This window comes from Erythranthe guttata, chromosome 2 (genome assembly GCF_056151865.1).
Source record: "Erythranthe guttata isolate IM_541 chromosome 2, IM_541, whole genome shotgun sequence".
Classification (NCBI taxonomy): Eukaryota; Viridiplantae; Streptophyta; class Magnoliopsida; order Lamiales; family Phrymaceae; genus Erythranthe; species Erythranthe guttata.
In genome coordinates this window covers 6,565,224-6,579,056 of record NC_142534.1, presented here as the reverse complement: position 1 = coordinate 6,579,056, position 13,833 = coordinate 6,565,224, and the positions used below count along the sequence as shown (strand labels likewise).

At 34.0% G+C, this 13,833-nt stretch overlaps 2 pseudogenes; both read left to right on the top strand.

The window, feature by feature from the left end:
• Positions 1 to 1,102: 1,102 nt before the first annotated feature.
• Positions 1,103 to 2,474, top strand: LOC148772211 (uncharacterized; annotated as a pseudogene).
• Positions 2,475 to 2,998: 524 nt separating this feature from the next.
• Positions 2,999 to 5,550, top strand: LOC105977284 (uncharacterized; annotated as a pseudogene).
• Positions 5,551 to 13,833: the final 8,283 nt, after the last annotated feature.

Genomic DNA, 13,833 nt, shown 5'->3' with positions numbered 1-13,833 from the left:
AACCCCAACTCACACTCTTCTCTTCAATTTCTTCAACAATCCTCACAATATCTCAACTCTAATATTCAATTTCTATTGAATCCTGCGATTTTTTTTAGATTAAACACCAATTCAATGGCGATTTTGACTAGGTTTTGCACAATTGGAACAGGCTTGCGATCTAGAGCCTTATTTCTTCAAATTTTCATTCACTCAGGGCTGGGTTTGTTCGTTTTTGTCATGGATTTGTTCAATTTGAGGTGGGCTCATTGATTTGTGGTGATTGATTCAAATTTCACCATAGTTGGGGGGTTTTGTGGTATTTTCAGCATTGTTGGGGTGTTTATGCAACTTTCAGCATTAATTGGGATTTGCTTGTATGATTTTTAGCATTGTTGGGGTCGTACTTGCATTTTCTAGCATATTTGGGGTGGTTTGGGCAATTTTCAGCACTTATTTTTTCATAAAGAATAGATTTTGTGGTTGTATTAACTTTTGGGTGTTTTGGATTGTAATGGCTCATAGAAAAGAATGAAGTAATTGGATATTGCATGAAACCATTGTGCAGCCGTTGTTGATCCTTCGTAAACAAAACATCTTCGATGTAATTATTGTGGTAAAGATTATTGGGGTGGTGTTACGAGAATGAAACATCATCTTGTCGGATTACGTAATGAGTGTACCATTTGTGAAAAGGTTCCAGATGATGTAAGAGAAATATTTGCTAAAATAGCAAAAAAATGAAGAATGAGGCAAATAATCTTGAATTTTTGGATGAAGAAATAGTCGAAGATGTTAGCAAAGAAAGAGGAGGATTACATCCATTTTCTCTAAAAATGGAGCTATTTTGAAACAAACAACGATGAATGGAGCACTGAAAGATAGAGAGTTAGTGATTCTTGACATATATAGATGCATATACGGTAATGCTCTACCTTTCAACTTGGTGAGAAGCCCCTTATTTACTCAAATATTAAAGTCGGATGGGGAATATGGTAAAGGTTTGAAGCCTCTTTCTTATAATGAGGTAAGAGTTTCTTACCTTAGGGATGTAGTTAAACATGTCAAAAACTCCATGGAGAAATATACAGATGAATGAAAAAGATGGGGATGCACATTCATGTGCGATGGTTGGACCCACGAAAATCTCGATCAATCACTCACTTTCTAGTCAATAGTCAAAGTGGCACGGTATTTTTTAAAATCCATCGATACTATTAATGTGATCAAGGATGGTAAAAAAATGTTTCACTTATATGATTTTAGAAATTGGGGTTGAAAATGTTGTTGAAGTTGTAACTGATGGTGCTTCTAATCTTGTGTCTGTTAGGGAGAAGTTGGAAGAGAAGTACACGAGCTTATGTTGGTCTCCTTGTGCCGCCCATTGCCTTGACTTAGTGCTTGAAGATATTGGTAAAATTCCGATCTTCCATTCCACCATTACATCGCCAAAAGGATCACCACTTACATATATAGGCATCAATGGGTTCTAACATTATTCATAGATTATTCTCAAGGAAGGGAATTTGCAAGACCGACTGTAACAAGGTTTGCAACTTCTTTTCTTACTTTAAGTTTCATCTTGAATCAAAAAAGTGCTCTTAAGTCCATATTCGTTTCAGAAGAATGAACTTCAAGTTCTTATGCTCGTAAGCATGATGGTAAATAAGCAGTGGAACTTGTTTCGTGCAATGCCAAATTTTGGAGTTCTATCAAATATTGTTTACGAAGTGTGAGTCCAATTGTTAAAGTATCGAGGCTTGTAGTTGGTGACTCACAACCAGCAATGCCTTATATTTATGAAGCAACGGATAGAGCCAAAGATTAAATATCTCACAACTTCAATAATATTGAGTCGGGGTATAAGAAGATATGGGAAATAATTGATCCCCGTTGGAACCGGCAACTTCATAGACCACTTCATGCGGCGGCATATTATCTTAATCCTAAGTAATAATTTTTTTATTTCTTTTTGTTAAATTTGAATTTCATAAATAACTGTTTGTTATTAATTTATTTTATTTTTATTAGGTTTCATTATGCTGAAGGGTTCGAGCGAAAAAATAACATTATATATGGTTTACATAAAACCATTGAGATGATGATTACGGATTATACTAGGACAAGAATTTTGATTGATTCACAATTTGAAAAATTCAAAAGAGCATACGGACTATTTGGATTAAAAATGGCTAAGAAAACTTAGGACAAAAAACAACCTCGTATTTTTTTTCTTATGGTTTTACTTTTAAGAATTGTAGTTTCTTAATTAATTATTACTATATACTTACTAAATATATTTCATGTTCTAATTATATTTTATGTTAATTTTTGTTTTCATAACTCTTTGGTGGGAAAGTTATGGTAGAGAAGTAAAGGAGTTTCAAAAGATTGCTATGAGAATTTTGAGTCTTACATGTGGTGCTATCAAATATGAGAGGAATTGGAGTACATTTAAATAAGTGCATACAAAAAGAAGAAACCGCTTGGAATAACTGATGCAGGGGTGGCAGAGGTGGAATTGTGTGGGGCCAAAGATTTCCCAACCAGAACGACGAGGGGAGCTAAACCCATGGCTACGCCGTAACGTGCGGTGGATTTTGGCGTTTCGAGGTCGTTTAGGCCTTCAAAACAACGTTTTTGCTATTTTAGGAAAAATTTAAATAATTCATAATTAATTTTAGAAAATTCGGATTTGAAATCCGCAAGTTGGGATGTTCCCAATTTTTGGTATTCTACTAGGTTTGGGAGTTATTTCGTTTTTTTTTTTCGTTTTTTTGGTAATTTTCTCGTTTTCCAAGTTGATTAGGGTTTTTCGTTTTCTTTAGTATAAATTGTTGCTCTAAAGTTTATTTTTCCGCATCTTTAATTATCAATAAAATTTCTGAGTTTTCTTTCAATTATCTGGTGGCCTCCAGAATTATCGTGTTCTATAGGATTAATTCGTAGAAATTAATTCTTTTCCGTGCTTCCATTCTGCGTTAGTTGGCATCAGTAACGAGGTTTTTTTCCTGGTTAGATGGCGAGAGGCGTGAATCATGAAGATGACAACCGCGATGGCGATGACTTCGATGTTGATAATATTCAGGCGGCGGTCGAACTCGCTCGAGTAGAAAATCAACGGGCTATGAAAGAATTTCTAGTAGAGGTTCGAGGTAAGCTGCGGCAACTTTGGCACTTGCTAGAGGGAATTGCCCTCAATGGCAACAACAGGAGGGGCGAACCTAATGTAGCGCACGCTGGGGAATTAGCCCGAGGCGCGCATGTTAGGAATCAGATTCGTGACCAACCATGTCTTCACCAGGACAGTGATGAAGACTTGGATGAGAACGACAGAGCGATAATCGACGAAAATCAACCTAGACATAGACAAAGGCAGTACGACGATTATCCGACAAGGGCTGAGATCCCATATTTCCATGGAAACCTCCCCATAGAGGATTTTCAAGATTGGGTGGTCGAAGTGGAGAGCGCTTTTGATGTAATGAACACCCCACCCGACAGGATGGTCAAGATGGTTGCGTACAAGTTGAAAGATGGTGCGGCTGTATGGTGGGACCAGTTTCAGCGATCACGGACTCGACAAGGGAAGGGCCCAGTGCATTCTTGAAGGAGGACTCTTCTTCATGATCGATTCCTACCGCCCGACTACAAACAACACTTATATAATTTATACCATAATTGTTCGAAGGGTAGCAGGTCTATACACGAATACGGTACAGAATTTCTGAAACTAGCAGATCGAAATAATTTACGGGAGTCGGAGAACCAGCAAGTGGCCAGGTATCTGAACGGGTTGAAAGCTAATATCCCTGACCGAATAGCTTTGCAGCCAGTTTATACCATTCAGGATGCTCAGAGTATGGCGTTGCGAGCAGTAGAATTTGAGCGACGGAACAATGCGAATAATTATCGTAGACCGCCAAATTATGCCCCACCGCCGGTTGATAGGGGTAAGTTTGTATCCTAAAACCCTAATCTTGTTGCCCCACCAACACGGGCACCACAGATCCAGACGAGAGCCGGTGCCAGTAGTTAGTTCGAGCACGCCCGTTCAGCCTCGAACAAACAATCCTTATGCGAGACCAGTCCATGAAAACTGTTTTAGGTGTCACAAATATGGACATCGTTCCAATGAATGCCTTGAGAGGAGACCCGTGATCTTAGTAGATGGGTCGGAGCAGAGAGGCGAGAGTGATCAGGAAGGTTATGATGAAGACATTTTTCAAGGAGAAGAGGATACGGCAGAATATCATAGTCAAGAGGATGGAGAGCAAGTTAACTGTGTGGTACATCGAGTTCTTTGCACAGTGATACAACAAAACCAGCGAAATAGCATATTCGTTCTAAGTGCTCAGTTAATAAGAGTGTGTGCCACCTGATAGTTGACAATGGTAGTTGCAAAAATTTTGTTGCGATAAGATTAGTTGATTATTTGAAGTTACATGTGGAAAAACATCCAGTCCCTTACACTATTGGGTGGGTTCAGAGAGGGCCAACGGTTAAAGTGACAGAAGTGTGCCGTGTGCCTATCTCAATTGGAATGAACTATGCCAATGAGTTAACATGCGACGTGATAGACATGGATGCTAGCCACGTACTACTCGGTCGGCCTTGGCAGTTCGATGTTAATATGACCTATCAGGGGAGAGAAAACTCATGCATATTTGAGTGGGGTGGGCGCAAGATTGTGATGTTACCCCGACCGGAGTCGACGGTCAAGCTTGCCAGGATAGTGGGAATAGAACCAGTTTTTGTGGTCTTTCAATCTGAGAGCGAATTCATAAAAGATGTCGAATTAGCAGCTGAAGTGTACGTGACGATGACGAGGTCTTTGGGGATTCAAAAGGAAGAAGAAGTTCAGAAACAAACCATCGAAATTCCTGAGAATGTGCAACCGTTGCTTACGGAGTTTGATGAGTTGATGTCCGATGACCTTTCGGATTCGCTGCCGCCTATGAGAGACGTTCAGCACCAGATTGATTTAGTGCCCGGTGCTAGCCTGTCAAATCTGCCACATTATCGGATGAATCCGCAATAATGTGAGGTTTTGCGAGAGAATGTGGAGGAGCTGCTGAAAAAGGGGTTTATGAGATAGAGTATGAGCCCGTGTGCGGTGCCTGTGCTACTAGTGAAGAAGAAGGATGGCAGCTGGATGATGTGTGTTGATAGTAGAGCAATAAATCGAATCACCATAAAGAATCGTTTTCCCATTCCGCGGCTTGACGATATGTTGGATATGTTGGAAGTTGCGAAGCTGTTATCAAAAATTGATCTTCAGAGTGGGTATCATCAGATTTGGATTAGACCCGGGGACGAGTGGAAGACATCGTTCAACAGAAAAGATGGATTGTACGAATGGTTGGTGATGCCGTTTGGATTGTCGAATGCGCCCAGCACTTTCATACACGTGATGAATCAGGTATTACGACCATTTTCCGAAAATTTGTCGTTGTGTATTTCGATGATATTCTGATTTATAGCAAACACGAAGACGAGCATATAGGACACCTGCGTGAGGTCTTAACTGGTTTAAGGGATAATCAGCTATTTATCAATTTGAAGAAGTAAACTTTCATGGCTAGTCGATTACTGTTCTTAGGATTTATAGTTGGGGTTGAAGGAATTCATGTCGATGATGAGAAGGTTCGGGCGATTCGTGAGTGGCCCACGCCTAAGAATGTTTCGGAAGTCAGGAGTTTCCATGGGTTGGGGACATTCTACCGACGGTTCATTCGGAATTTCAGCACCATCATGGCACCAACTACTCAATGTATGAAAAAGGGAAAGTTTATGTGGGGTGACGAGGCAGATCAGAGTTTTGCAGTGATCAAGATGAAATTAAGTAATGCACCTGTCTTAGCATTGCCTAGTTTCGAGAAGGTGTTTGAAGTGGAATGTGACGTCAGTGGAGTAGGCGTTGGAGTTGTTTTGTCCAAGGAAAGGCGTACGGTGGCTTTCTTCAGCGAGAAATTGAGTGACACACGAAGGAAGTGGAGTACTTACGATCAAGAATTTTATGTGGTAGTCGGGGCTTTGAAACAGTGGGAGCACTATCTGATACAGCGGGAGTTCGTGCTATACACCGACCAACAAGCTTTGAAGTTTCTGAATAGTTAGATGAATGTCGACAACGTGCATGTAAGGTGGACGAATTTGCTGCACAAGTTTCCGTTTGTCATCAAGCATCGGAGTGGGATCATGAACCATATCGTGGACGCACTAAGTCGGCGAGCTGCATTACTTACCACTCTTAGTGAAAAAATGGTCGGATTGGAGTGTTTGAAGGAGCCTGTACGAGGGAGATGAGGATTTTGGAGAGATATGGTCCAAGTGTGTTGGGCAACAGCCGATGGATGATTACTATATTAATGAGGGATTTATGTTTAGAGGTAACGAGCTGTGCATTCTGAGGACTTCTCTTCGCGAGAAGTTAATTGTGGATCTACATGCGAGCAGGCTAAGCGGTCATTTGGGACGAGACAAGACGACGAGCAGCGTCGATGAGCGGTTTTATTGGCCTCAACTTAAGCAAGATGTTGGTAAGGTGGCTGCGAAGTGCTATGTTTGACAAGTTTTGAAGGGTCGGTCTTAAAATACGGGGCTGTATACACCTCTCCCGGTCCCAAGTGGTATGTGGGAAGATCTGTCGATGGATTTTGTGTTGGGTTTACCGCGGATCCAGCGAGGAGTTGATTCGGTTTTCGTGGTGGTTGATAAGTTTTCCAAGATGACTCACTTCATTCCGTGCCGAAAGACTTCTGATGCGTCTCATATTGCGAGACTGTTCTTTCGAGAAGTAGTTCGTTTACACGGCGTACCGAAGACCATCACATCCAATCGAGACGTGAAGTTCCTTAGCCTCTTTTGGCTTGTCCTTTGGAAGATGTTTGACACCTCCCTCAAGAGAAGCACCACAGCGCATCCGCAAACTGATGGGCAAAAGGAGGTGACTAATCGAACTTTGAGAAATTTGATATTGTGGCGATCGCCCGAGGCAATGGGATCATGCTTTACCACAGGCGGAATTTGCCTATAATAGCGTTGTGCATAGTGCCACTGGAATGTCCCCTTTCGCGTTGGTTTATAGAGCAGCTCCGAAACATGCAGTGGATTTGATACGCCTCCCTCAAGAGCACCTAAAAGTATGGCAGCGGAGCGATTGGCTAATGCAGTGCGAGACGTGCAAGCGGAGGTTAAGGAGAGGCTCAAGCAAAAGAATGCCAAGTATAAAGCTGCTGCGGACCAGCATCGCAGGCTGAAGACTTTTGATGAGGGGACGATGTCATGGTATTCCTTTGGAAGGAACGATTCCCGGTGGGAACATATATCAAGCTCAAGCCAAAGAAGTATGGACCGTTCAAAGTTCTTCAGAAAATTAATGATAATGCTTACGTAATCGACCTCCCGGTTCACATGGGTATTTCGAAGACTTTCAACATTTCAGACTTGCACGAGTATCAGGAGGATACTCCACTTTATCCCGATACAAGCTCGAGGTCGAGCTCTTTCGAAGAAGAGGGGATTGATGCAGAGGTGGCGGAGGCGGAATTGTGTGAGGCCAAGTTTTTCCGAACCGGAACGACGAGGGGAGCTAAACTCACAGCTATGCCGTGAAGTGCGATGGATTTTGGCGTTTCGAGGTTGTTTAGGCCTTCAAAACGACGTTTTTCCTATTTTAGGAAAATTTTAAATAATTCATAATTAATTCTAGAAAATTCGGATTTGAAATCCGCAAGTTGGGATGTTCCCAATTTTCGGTTTTCTACTAGGTTTAGGAGTTATTTCATTTTTTTTGTTTTGGTAATTATCTCGTTTTCCTAGTTCGATTAGGGTTTTTCGTTTTCTTTAGTATAAATAGTTGCTCAAATGTTTATTTTTCAGCATCTTTAATTATCAATAAAATTTCTGATTTTTCTTTCAATTATCTGGTGGACTCCTGAATTATCGTGTTCTATAGGATTAATTCGTAGAAATTAATTATTTACCGTGCTTCCATTCTGCGTCAATACAATCTCCAACTTGATGCGCGGCAAAAAATTCGAGCAGAGAAGGGAGAAGCTTATGATCCATACTATCATTTACTATTATTTGATGTATATATATATATATATATATATATATATATATATATATATATATATATATATATATATATATATATATATATATATATATATATATATATATATATATATATATATATATATATATATATATATATATATATATATATATATATATATATATATATATATATATATATATATATCCAAGTTTGAGACTGATAAGAGAAGAACGGGAAAGACCAAAGTTCGAGTTGATGAAGTTGAAGAGATTGATAAAGATGAAGATGCAGACAATCGTTTGAAAATGGTGGATGAGGAAGATTTAACTAATATTGATCTTCAAGATTTCGAGTGATGGATTAGTTTATAAATTAGGGATTTGAATTTGAACTTCGATTGATGTTATTTAATGAACAATTATGATTTTTTTCATATTTTATAATTTGATGTTGAAACTTGAATTTGGATTTTGAACTTATTTTTTAATTAGTGTTTGAATTTAAAATTTAAAAATTTACATGTTTATAATATTTTTATTATATATATATATATATATATATATATATATATATATATATATATATATATATATATATATATATATATATATATATATATATATATATATATATATATAAACCATTTTAGTAGATGGTTAAATATCTCATGGTAAACGATACGGTACAAGATGTGGAGCAAAACAATACGAGATATTTACGATCAGATAACCATGATGTGGACTATGTATCACCATCTATAACAAATATTTAAAACCTTAGATAGGCGATTCTTTACAGCTCATATTGCGGACTGTCACTTCGATGAGACCGTCTTCCCGCAGTTAGAGGGACGAAAGAACATCCAGACTAACGTTCCTGAAGAATGGCGTAAAGTCAAGATCCTCTAAATTAGAGAATTGATATATGAATTAATAGAGCATCCAAACTAACATTCCTAAAGAACAGCATGAAGTCATGTAGGATGACCATATAGATCTGCATGTAACGTCCACACTAGCGTTCTCGAAGTACTGCGTAAAGTCGTGTGGGACGATTAATAAATATGCAAAGAACAACCATACTAATGTTCCCGAAGAACAACATGAAATCGTGTGTAACGAATAATGTCAGATTCGTTCTCTGATTTAAAAAAAAAATGACGATATCTCAAGTAAGCCTGCAAGGATAGAGGTCCTAGGGGTAGGCCACCAATCCATGCTACCCGGTCTTGCCTCCCTGCCCAAAAGAGAGGGAGAGAAATGGAATCAAAGAATTCTCACACCCGAAAGTGGATAAACCCAACAATGGAATCTTGTTAGCCCTGGAACCAATGGGATCCCACCTAATCCATCTCATGAAATAACTATGGAATATGGATTCGTCCAGGAGACGAAGTCGGGGAATGCCTCGACGTCAATATGCATTTTCGAGAATAGAAAAATCTTGGTTAGTTATTCATGCATGAATGAGATGTGGTATCGAACTAAAATTATCATCGATGACATACTTGCTTGCGCAGTATATATTGTACTTATATTGAGTGATGAGATAAAATCTCGATCAATTAATAAGTGTAAACAAATGGATGACGTGGAGCCGACATTAGAAAATCAATCCGATCTGAGTTTGATTCATTGATAAAATAAAGAGGTAGAGATCAGTAGTTCCTACACCTCCTTGAATTTATCCATGGGATATAAATGAGTACAAACAAAGAAATAAATGAGGTTTTGAGCCAGAAGACTCGTGTCATAGCTCAAATGATATAGGAAGTCAGAAGTCTAGTCGCATAGCTCAAATGAGATTGAGAGCCAGAAGACTCATCTCATAATTCAAACGTGATTGGGAGCCATAAGACTCGTCTCATAGCTTAAATGAGATTGTGAACCAGAAGACTCGTCTCATAAGTTTAATAAAAATTATAAATGTAATAAATAAGTTTTATGAATACTTTTTGCTTCAATATGTTTCTCTATTGTGAATTTGGTTTTGAAAATTTGTGCGAAGACAATATATTCTGTATTATCTCTTACAAGATGGATGAAGCTTGAAGGAGTATTATCGAAAGAAAATACACAAAAATTATAAATGCATAAAAAAACAATGCCGAATCAGCAAACTTAGTAACGAGGGAGATAAGTGTTACTTCAGTAACATTAGAGGGAAAGTGTTACCAACCACATACTCCTGAGATGATCTGTAATTAGCCCTAAATATATTTGATAACCTACCATTACCATTGGGTAGAAATCTTTGGATAAGCAATATATTAAAAAAAATCAAGTCCATGAATATGATAATAGAGGAATATATTAGAAGTATATTTATCATTACAATATAGTAGTAGTAAAATCTTATATATAAAAGAAAGAAACGCTAGGGCAACCCTAAGAAACCCTAATGTCATATTTGTATTTTTTTTTTCAATTTTTATCAAATTTTTATCTCCTTAATATTATTTTAAATATTATTTTTGAATTTTATCATATTTGTATCCCCTAAATATTATTTTTTATTTTTATCAGATTTTTGTCTCCTAAATATTATTTTTTATTTTTATCTCCTAAATATTATTATAAATAATATTTTTTTAATTTTATCAAATTTATATCTCCTAACTATAATTTTAAATATAATTTTCAACTTTTAGCAGATTTTTATCTCCTAAATATTATTTTCGAATTTTATCAAATTTATATCTCCTAAATAATATTTTAAATATTTTTTTCGAGTTTTATCATGTTTTTATTAGTTTTTTATCTCCTAAATATTAATTTTTTTTATCAGATTATTGTCTCCTAAATATTATTTTCGATTTTTATCAAATGTTTATCTCCGAAATATTATTTTAAATAATAATTTTGATTTTAATCATATTTTATCTCCTAAATATTATTCTAATTATCATTTTCGTATTTTATCAACTTTTATCTCATTAACATTATTTGAAATACTATTTTCGATTTTTATCAAATTTTTATTTCCTAACTATTATTTTAAATTTTATTTTCGATTTTTATCTCCTAAATATTATTTTTTGATTTTTTATCAAATTTTTATCTCTTAAATATTATTTTAAATATTATTATCGATTTTCATCAATTTTTTATCTCCTAGATATCTTATATATCTTATATATAAAATAAAGAAACGCTAGGGCAACCCTAAGAAACCCTAATGTCATATTTGTATTTTTTTTTCAATTTTTATCAAATTTTTATCTCCTTAATATTATTTTAAATATTATTTTCGAATTTTATCATATTTGTATCCCCTAAATATTATTTTAAATATTATTATCGATTTTCATCAATTTTTTATCTCCTAGATATCTTATATATAAAATAAAGAAACGCTAGGGCAATCCTAAGAAACCCTAATGTCATATTTGTATTTTTTTTTCAATTTTTATCAAATTTTTATCTCCTTAATATTATTTTAAATATTATTTTCGAATTTTATCATATTTGTATCCCCTAAATATTATTTTAAATATTATTTTTTATTTTTATCAGATTTTTGTCTCCTAAATATTATTGTTTATTTTTATCTCCTAAATATTATTATAAATAATATTTTTTTAATTTTATCAAATTTATATCTCCTAACTATAATTTTAAATATAATTTTCAACTTTTAGCAGATTTTTATCTCCTAAATATTATTTTCGAATTTTATCAAATTTATATCTCCTAAATAATATTTTAAATATTCATTTCGAGTTTTACCATGTTTTTATTAGTTTTTTATCTCCTAAATATTATTTTTTTTATCAGATTATTGTCTCCTAAATATTATTTTCGATTTTTATCAAATTTTTATCTCCTAAATATTATTTTAAATAATAATTTTGATTTTAATCATATTTTATCTCCTAAATATTATTCTAATTATTATTTTCGTATTTTATCAACTTTTATCTCATTAACATTATTTGAAATATTATTTTCGATTTTTATCAAATTTTATTTTCGATTTTTATCAGATTTTTATCTCCTAAATATTATTTTTTTTATTTTTTATCAAATTTTTATCTCTTAAATATTATTTTAAATATTATTATCGATTTTCATCAATTTTTTATCTCCTAGATACCTTATATATAAAAGAAAGAAACGCTAGGGCAACCCTAAGAAACCCTAATGTCATATTTGTAATTTTTTTTCAATTTTTATCAAATTTTTATCTCCTTAATATTATTTTAAATATTATTTTCGAATTTTATCATATTTGTATCCCCTAAATATTATTTTAAATATTATTTTTTATTTTTATCAGATTTTTTTCTCCTAAATATTATTTTTTATTTTTATCAAAATTTTATCTCCTAAATATTATTATAAATCATATATTTTTTTATCAAATTTATATCTCCTAAATAATTTTAAATATAATTTTCAACTTCTTATTGAGACACCCTAGCTTAATCAAACTATTTATTGGAAAGGATCTTATATGCGCTAAAGATTATTTATGTAGAAACATACCTAAACATCTTTATAATACAATTCATCAGTTTGGTTAATATACGCTTGAAGCAATCAAGGAAACCTATATGGTTCAATATAATACCGAGGAGTGGTATGAATGTGGAATTGGAGTTATTACGGAATGATTTTAATCATATTTTATATCCTAATTATTATTCTAATTATTATTTTCATATTTTATCAACTTTTATCTCATTAACATTATTTGAAATATTATTTTTGATTTTTTATCAAATTTTTATCTCCTAACTATTATTTTAAATTTTATTTTTGATTTTTATCAGATTTTTATCTCCTAAATATTATTTTTTGATTTTTTTATCAAATTTTTATCTCCTAAATATTATTTTAAATATTATTATCGATTTTCATCAAATTCTCCTAGATATTATTTATAATAATCTGATTTTCGATTTTTACAAAAAAGGGTAAATAAATCTGATTTTCATCTCTAGCGGATTTTGTGACATCGTTTTACAGAATGTCTGCAATATTTGAATTTTATTTCTTCCCTACCTAAGGCTTCTTCTTTTGGTAACCCGAGTTTAGATTTTGTTTCTTATCTTCTTCTTCATCCTATCGACTGTGTGGCAATTAGTTTACATCTTTTTCCATCATGGCTTATAGGTAATTTCGTTTTGTTAAATTATGTGTTTCATTAATTTATACCAAAGTTTTCAAATTTTATGTATAACAATTATTTCATTTTATATGTTATTGGACATGTTATTAAAAGGGATGATTTGAGAAAATTAACCAAAAATGGGCGGACCCACAAGCTATTGGAAATCGACCTTCAAGACTTATTGTTTGTATGCGATATTTAATTTATTGTTTGTATTTATTTTTGTTTCTTAATTTTCCAATTGTTAATTCCATAGGCAAAACAGCCTTAAAATGAGGCAGTGGAGAAGGGCTTAGTTCCGATGCAAGATGTATAGATGGCCTTTTACGATGGTATGTTGTCGATAGTTTACTTTTGATTATGTTAACTTAGTTATTAAATCTAATTACTTTTAAGCTCAACATGAAAGACATAATTGATGATTTTTTTTTGGTTTAAATTTTCAATCTACTGGTATTAGCTTATTCAATTCATTTAGAAAATTATTCAACAGTAAAGTTATGTCCTTTTTTTTTTGTGTAGTATACTTAATCATGTTCCAGTATAATAGAATTTTGATCATACGATACATCAAACGTTTGTTTATATTCTTACAACATCAAAACAATGCAATTTGTTGTCCCGTGCATCGCACGGGTACAATTACTAGTAATAATAAAAGTAAAAACAAA